This window comes from Galeopterus variegatus, unplaced genomic scaffold (assembly GCF_000696425.1).
Source record: "Galeopterus variegatus unplaced genomic scaffold, G_variegatus-3.0.2 Scaffold3644, whole genome shotgun sequence".
NCBI lineage: Eukaryota > Metazoa > Chordata > Mammalia > Dermoptera > Cynocephalidae > Galeopterus > Galeopterus variegatus.
In genome coordinates, this window is record NW_007729755.1 from 142,346 (window position 1) to 151,120 (window position 8,775).

An 8,775-nucleotide genomic window follows, 5' to 3' on the forward strand; every position below is an offset into this window, starting at 1 on the left:
TGTTGGAGAGTTCTCCTTTCTCCACATTCTCATCACCATTTGCTATTTTCTGTCTTTTTGATAATAGCCAGTCTAACTGGGGTGAGATGATATCTCAAAGTGTCTTTGATTTGCATTTCCCTGAAGCTTAGTGACGTTGAGCATTTTTTTCATGTGTCTGTCAGCCATGTGTATGTCTGCATTTGTGAAATGCCTATTCGGTCCCAGTGCCCATTTGTTTAATCAGGTTACTTGTTTATTCTACTGTTAAGTTGTTTGAGTTCCTTGTATATTTTGGGTATTAATCCCTTGTTGGATGCATAGTTTGCAAATATTTTCTACCATTCTGTGGGTTATCATTTCACTCTGTTAATTGTTTCTTTTGCTTGCAGAAGCTCTTTAGTATAATGTAATCCCATTTGTTTACTCGTTCTTTGTTGCCTGTGTTTTTGGCGTCATGTTCATTAAGCCTTTATCCAGTCCTACTTCCTGAAGTATTGTCCCTATGTATTCTTTAATGAATTTTATAGTTTCAGATCTTATATTTAAGTCTTTAACCCATTTTGAATTGATTTTGGTATATGACGAGAGGTATGGATCTGGTTTTATTCTTCTGCATATGGATGTCTGGTTTTCCCAGAACCATTTATCAAAGAGCATTCTTTTCCTCATTGTGTGTTCTTGGTGCCTTTGTCATAGATCAGTTGGCTGTAAGTATATGGGTTGATTTCTGGGTTCTCTATTTTGTTTTATTGGTCTAAGTGTCAGTTTTTATACCAGTACCATGTTGTTTGGTTACTATAACTTTGTAATATAATTTGAAAACAGACAGTGTTATCAGGGTCTTTTGTTATTCTATATGAATGTTAGGATTGCTTTTTCTACTTCTGTGAAGAATGTCATTGGTATTTTGATGGCGATTGCATTGAATCTAAAGATTGCTTAGGGTAGTATGGACATTTTCACAATGTTAATTCTTCCCAACCAAGAGCATGGTATGTCTTTCCATCTTTTTGTGTCTTTTTTTAATTTCTTTAAGCAGTGATTTGTAATTCTCATTGTAGAGATCTTTTACTTCCTTGGTGAAATTGATTCCTAGGTATTTTGTGTTTTTTGGTGACTATTGTAAATGGGCCTGCTTTCTTGATTTCTTTTCTGCTAGTTCATTGTTGGAGTATTAAAATGCTACTAATGTTTGCATGTTGATTTTGTATCCTACAGATTTACTGAAATCATTTATCATATCTAATAGCTTCTTTGTAAAGTCTTTAGGTTTTTCTGTACATAGGATCATGTCATCTGAAAATAGGGTCAGTTTGACTTCCTCTTTTCCAATCTGGATGAACTTTATTTCTTTCTCTTTCCTGATTGCTCTGGCTAGTGCTTCCAATACTATGTTAAATAGGAGTGGTGAGAGTGGGCATCCTTGTCTTGTTCCTGATTTTAAGGGTGATATTGGCAGGGGGGTTGTCTTATATGGCTTCTATTGTGTTAAGATATTTTCCTTCTATATCTAATTTGCTGAGATTCTTGATCATGAAGCAATGTTGAATTTTGTCATATGATTTTTCTGCCTCTATTGAAATAATCTTATGTAATTTGTCTTTGATTTTGTTGATGTGATATAACACATATCTTGACTTGTACATGTTGATCCTTGAATCTCTGGCATGAATCCCACTTGATTGTGGTGTATAATTTTTTTGATGTGTTGCTGTATTCTGATTGCTAATATTTTGTTGAGGATTTTTGTGTCTATGTTCATCAAAGACATGGTCCTGTAGTTTTCTTTTTTGTTGTTGCTGTATCTTTGTCTTGTTTTGGTATCAGAGTGATGCTGGCCTCAAAGAGTGAGTTTGGGAGAGTGGCCCCTGTTTCAATTTTTTTGGAATAGATTGAAGGGAATTGATATTAATTCTTGTTTAAAAGCTTGGTAGAATTCAGCAGTAAATACATCCAGTCCTGGGTTTTTCTTTATTGGGAAACTTGTTGCTTGTTGTTGGTCTGTTCAGGTTTTCTATGTCTTCTTGGTTCAGTCTTGGTAGTTTTTTTGTGCCTAGAAATTTGTCCATTTCCTTTAGATTACCAAATTTGTTGGTGTATTGTTGTTTATAATCGTCTCTAATGATTCTTTCTATTTCTGTGCTATCAGTTTTAATGTCTCCTTTTGCATTTCTGATTTTTATTTTGGGGGACTTCTCTTATCTATTTTTAGTTAGCCTAGCTAAAGTTTGTCTATTTTGTTTATTTTCTCAAAACAACAACTTTTTGTAACATTCATCTTTCATATTATTTTTTGGGTTTGTATTTCATTTAGTTCTGTTTTGATCTTAATTAGTTCTTTCCATCTGATAATTTTGAAATTATATTGTTCTTGGTTTTCTTGTTCTTTGAGGTTTAGCATTAGGTTGTTTCTTTGAAATCTCTCCATTCTTTCAATGTAAGAACTTATTGTAATAATATTCCCTTTCATACTGCTTTTCCTGTATCCCACAGGTTTTGATATGATGCATCTTTATTTTCATTCATTTCAAGAAATTTTTGGATTTCCTGTTTAATTTCTTCTTGGACCCATAGGTCATTCAGGACCATGTTGTTTAGTTTCCATGTGTTTGTATAGTTTCCAGAGTTTCACTTGTTATTGATTTCAAGTTTTAATCTGTTTTGGTCTGAAAAGGTACTTGAAATACTTTCAATCTTTTTTAACTTACCAAGACTTGATTTGTGACCCATCATGTGGTCTATCCTGGAGAATGTTCCATGTGCTGATGAGAAGAATGTATATCCCATAGTTGTTGGATGAAATGTTCTGTCATAATGTCCCAGGTCCGATGGTCTAAAATGCAGCTTAAATCTTGTGTTTTGCTATTGATTTGTTGCCTAGATGATCTGTCCAATGCTGAGAGAAGGGTATTTAGGTTCTCAACTATTATCATATTGGGGTCTATCTTGTTCTTTAGGTTTAAAAGTGTTTGCTTTATATATTTTGGTGCTTCAGTGTTGGCAGCATATAAATTTATTATTGTTATGTCTTTTTGCTGGATACATTCCCTTATCCTTGTATAGTTGTCTTCTTTGTCTCTTTTTATGGTTTTTGGATTAAAGTACATTTTATCCAATACACAAACAGCTACTCCTGCCCTTTGACATGGTATATCTTTTTTCATCCCTTCACTATTAGTCTGTGTTTTTGTGTTTACAGGTTAGAATGGTTTTCTTGTAGAATGTTTTTTTAATACATTCAGTCAGTCTGTGGTTTTTGAGTGGGGAATTTAATCAATTTTCATTTAGGTATTGTCTTACTCTTGGCATTTTATCAATTTACATTTGGATGTTTTAAATATCTCTTGTTTCTTTCTTCCCCTTTTATTGTTTGTCTTCAGTGTTTGTTGGGGGGTTTTGGGGGGGTTTTTTGTTTTGTTTTGTTTTGTTTTTTCCTTTTTTGTCTTTTTTCGTGACTGGCAACGGATCGCAACCCTCAGTGTCGTGCCCATACCGGACCGGGACCGGCAACGGGATTGCAACCCTCGGTGTTGCGCCCGCACCTCGCTCAGCCAGTGAGCGGCCGGTCTGTATGTGGGATCCGAACCCTCGGTGGGAGCGCCGCTGCGCTCCCAAGCGGCGCACTGTAGCAGTGCACCACCGGGCTGACCCAGTGTTTGTTGGTTTTTGAGGTGGTACAATATAGTTTCTCTTTCTCATCTGTGTTTTTGTTCTACTAATGAGTTTTGCTCTGTCTTGTTTATTCATGTTAGTAAGCATTTTTTGGATTCCAGATGCAGGAGTCTCTTGAGGATTTCTTGTAGGGCTGGTTGTGTGGTGGTGAACTCCCACAGTTTTTTTTTTTTTTTTTTCTGGGAAATACACTATTTCTCCTTCATTTCTGAATGGTAGTCTTGCTGGGTATTGTATTCCTGTTTGGCAGTTTTTCTTTTAGTATTTTAAATATGCGATCCTATTTTCTTCTGGCCTGTAAGTTTTCTGTTGAGAAGTCTTCTGTTAGTCTCATGAGGATTCCCTTATAGGTGACTTCACACTTTTCTCTTGCTGTTTTCAGGATTCTCTCTTTGTGTTTGAGTGTCAGTTTGACTACAATGTGTCTTTGAGAGGACCTTTTGAATTGAATCTGTCTGAGGATCTTTGAGTTTCTAGGATCTGAGGTCCGTGTCCCTCCCAATACTTGGGAAGAGTTTTGCTATTATTTCATTGAATATTTTTTCAGAAGGTTTTGCTATTATTTCATTCAATAATTTTTTCAATGCTGTTTCCTTTCTTCTCCCCTTCTGGAACACCCATGATTTGGATATTTGTGCACTTAATGTTGTCTATTACCTTTCTTAGATTTTCTTCATTTTCTAAGTTCTTTTTTCTGTTTCTTTTCATTTCCTTTTCCTTCTCTCTCTCTCTCTCTCTCTCTCTCTCTCTCTCTCTCTCTTTTCTCTCTCTCTCACACTCACTGTCTCTTGCTCCCTCTTTTTTCATTTTTATTTTTTATTTTTTATTTTTTTGGTCTGCCTGGGTTATTTCAAAAAGACTATCTTCAGGATCATAAATTACTTCTTCTAATTACTCTAGCCTTAAACTCTTGGTTATGTTTTCTATTTCATTGAATGAATCCTTTAGTTTCAGGAGTCCTGCTACATTCTCTTTTAAGGTATTAATCTCTTTGTAAATTTCCTCCTTCATATCCTGGATTGTTTTTCTTGTTTCATTATGGTATCTAACTGAGTCTTCTTGTATCTCATTGAGTTTCCTTAGGATTGTTGCTTGGAATTCTTTTTCAGACATTTCAAGGGTTTCCTGCTGTGTGGGATCTGGTACTTTAAAATTATTGTATTTTTATGGTGGTGTTATATTTTCCTGTTTTTTTTATATGCCTAGTATCTATATTGTTGTCATCTGATAGAATTGCTTTTACTCTTACTCAGAAGTGGGCTTTGAGGAGAGAGACTTTATCTTGTAGATGTGTTTTACATTTACAGTAGAGTAGTGTGTTTTAGTATTGGTTTTGGATAGACACAGTAGTGTAGTCTCCATAGGGATACTTCGGTCATATTCAATGTCAAAGTTGCATGTGAGTGCCTCCAAGTCCTATGCACTGGGGCACTTAGTGATTCCTTACTGAAGTTAGTGACACTATGTTGGTTCATTGAGGATGTGGGCAGGCTCTCAAGGTCTTGGGAGAAGTGTTTGGGAGCCCCGTAGCTTTCTGGCTGGGGTGGTTAACCCTGGGTGGCCTTGTTGGCACCCCAGCTAGTGTCTTATGACCCTGATGGGGGCTCTGGAGTGATCTGAAGTTCTTTAGCTTAAATGGATGACCCTGGGTAGGGATCCTGGAGGACAGGAGTAAGACTTTAAGCTTTGAGGGGGATAATGGGGAGTGATCAACAACCCCTCAGTTAAAGTGGGTGAAAGTATGGAACATTTCATGAATTTGCATGTCATCCTTTCACAGGAGTGATGCTAATCATCTCTGTATCATTCCAATTTTAGTATATGTGCTGCTTAAGTGAGCACTTCTGTTTAATCTTGAAAGATAATTTCATTTATACAGAGTTATAAACTGGCAATTGTTTTCCTGAGAACCACGAAGATATTACTCCACTGACTTCTGAATTTTGTTGTTATTAAGAAGTCTGTTAAACTATCTTCTTAAAAGAATTATCTTTTTAAAAAATTATGTTACTTATCATAAAAGTATGTTGTACTTTTACTATGATGCATATGAATCTGAATTTCTATTAATTTATCACACTACGGATTCATAAATATTCCTGAGTGTCAGGATTGGTGTCTTTCACCATTTCTGGAAGATTGTCAATTATTTCTTCAAATATTGCCTGTGTCACCATTTTTTTCCTCTCCTTCTCTTCCAGGACTCAATTATAAGTATTCCAGTTTTGATTTTTTTTTTTTTTTTACTGCTTCAACTATATTTCTTACTCTTTATTCCCCTCCCTGCCCCCTTTTTTTGTAGGTCTGCATTATATTCTGAATAATTTGTTCTGTTATACCTTTCAGGACCCCTAGTTCTCTCTTTATCTGTGTTTAATATACTTATGAATCTATCCATTGAGATTTTAACTTCAGTTATTGTTTTATTTAGTTCTAAAATTTATAATTGGTTCCTTATTAAATATGCTCTGTTTTTATTACTTCTTGCATATCCATGCTTATCTTTTATTTAATTTTAATAAAATAAATGTAATGATGTTGTAGTCTCTGTCCAACAATTCAGTGTCTCAAGTCTTTGGTTTTATTGTCTATTGCTTGTGTTGGATATTACACATGCTCTATATTTTGTGTGTGGGCCTTATTGTCTTAGATTATGTGCTGATTCTTCTATTATGAAATTATTTGTATAAGTAGTTTGTTAGCTAGAAATATGTTACCTTCTTCCAGAGAGCATATTTCTTTAGTTATGTGAAGTACAAAGGAACATTTTTGCTTCAGGACCATCTTAATCCAAGTTCATGGCTCGAAGTTCTCCATACTGTCCAGGTGACAAAGTCAGGATGACAATCCATTTGAAAACTAGTCAATCCAATTTTACCATTTTTCTTCATTTGTATACCTTTGCTAGTCCACTTTACAGTTTTGAGAGATTAGCAAACTTTCCTTTTGTGTGTCAGGGGAACTGGACATTTTTGTCCCCTTTGCCATGTGAGACTACCAAAATGTTATCTCAGTTTGGTAGCTGCTTCTTCTGAATTATTAAATGCCTTCAGAGAAAAAAAATTGAACTTAACCCCTGAGTTCTTGATTTCTCCTAGATTTCAGCATGGTAATTCTTCATTGCCTGGTAATATCCTTGATGGTTTATTAAAACATGTTTTTCATATTTCATCCAACCTTTTTGTATATCCTCAGTAAAAGGTTGGCTGAAGATAGTCTATTGCTCTTGTGAATATATGCAAAGGTCACTTGTTCACCTATGTTGATGATCATGTGTCATATATGAATGCAAAGTGTTTTAAGAGAAGAGGGAAAGTTTTATTCAAAAGGATTGACAATTTTAGTATTTTAAATATTGCAATTGATAGTGGGCCAGATAATAAAGATGTCTTATAGAGCTTAATAAGAATTTGGTTTTAAGGAAGCTGATATTCTCTGAGTCAGTTTGGAAGTCTTGGGGGATTTTGAGCAGAGGGATGACATTATCAGATTTAGTTTTCTTCATTGGGCATTAGGAAATTAGAATAGAATTTATTACTAATTCTTATTTATAGCAGCATTCATAATTGGCTTATGCATATGCAAATTTTGGTTATTTATATAACTACTTATTCTTAATATTGTCATAAGCAACAATATAGGAACTCATCACCAAAATGAAATTTAGGACAATAACCTAGCTATATAATTTTTGGCTATTATTTTGTTAATGTGGCAAATTACATTAATAATTTTGGTATCAAGGTTATTTTGGATTTGTAGTATTAGTTGGAAATTGTTCCCTATTTTTAACGTGTTTGAAAGATGATATAAAAATTAGATTATTTGTTGCTTGAAAGTGTGATAGAAGTTACCTGCAAAATCATTTAGAACTGGTGGTTTTCTAAATTTTGTTTGGGGGGGGTACGTATGTATGTGTGAGGAGGTGGTTTTATTTTAAGAGATTTTAAACCACAGCTTTAATTTCTCTCATAATTATAAGACCGTTTAGGGTTTTTTTTCCCCCCTAAAGCTAGTTCTGATAAGATACATTTTGGGCAATGTGTCTATTTTGTCTGTTTTCAAAGATGTTGGAATTTAGTGGTTTATTGTCTATTTTTTATCAATCCTTTCTCTATAGGTATTTTATCTTCTTCATTCAATTTGTTATTTTTGTCTTTTTTCCCCGTCAATGTTACCATAGTTTTGCCTATTATTTTTGGTTATTTTTCAAAGAACCAACTTTTGACTGTTAGTCTTCTCTGTTTTATCTTTCTTTGTCTATTACATTGTTTTTCTCTCTTGTTTTTGTTTCTTTTTTTTTATTTCTCTGGTGTATACTCATAGTAGTGTCCAAAGCTATGAAATTCTCCTAAAGCACTGTTATCGTTGTACCCAAGGGAATATATATTTAATGTTTTCAACATAATTTATTTCTAAGAATAATTATAAAGAATTATTATAATTTCTTATTAGCTCATAAGATTTTTAACAGCCTATTTTTTAAATTTTTAAGTATGAAGAATATTTTTATTTATATTTTGGTTATTAACTTCTAATTTAATTATATTGTAATCAGAGATCATAGTATATACACTATTTTTTTGCAATATGTTGAAGCTTTTCTTATTGGTTAAGTAAATTATCATTTTAATAAATATTTTTTGTGCTCGAAAAAATTAGATACTGTAAATATTGTTTGCAGAATTTATAAATATCAGTCTTGTGTGTTCAAAATTTTTGATGCATTTTTGCCTGATCTGTAAATAATTGAGAGCCGTGTTAACTCTCATTACAGTGGCAGATTCATTAATTTATCCCTCTACCTTCGTAATTTTTGCTTTATATACTCAGAAGCCATTTTACTAAATTCCTAGTTATTTTTAAATGCTATATCTTTTGGAAATTGAATTTTTTTATTATATAGTGAACTTCTTCATCCTTAGTAATTTCTTTTTTTTTTTTTTTTTTTTTGCAATATTAACTCGATTTGTGTATTTTCATATCACTGTGATTGATTAGGCCTGAGCTACAGGCCTATTCCTGGAATTACGCTAGATGTCAATATCACCTCACGTGGTTAATGGTGTGGATTAACAATGAAGGATGGATGTTTTCCAAGAGAAAATTAGGGCTTCTATT

At 33.6% G+C, this 8,775-nt stretch overlaps 1 protein-coding gene across 1 annotated transcript in view; it reads left to right on the forward strand.

The window, feature by feature from the left end:
• Window positions 1-8,775, forward strand: part of KCNU1 (potassium channel, subfamily U, member 1) — a 57,790-nt gene that overhangs the window by 35,443 nt on the left and 13,572 nt on the right. The window lies entirely within an intron of this gene.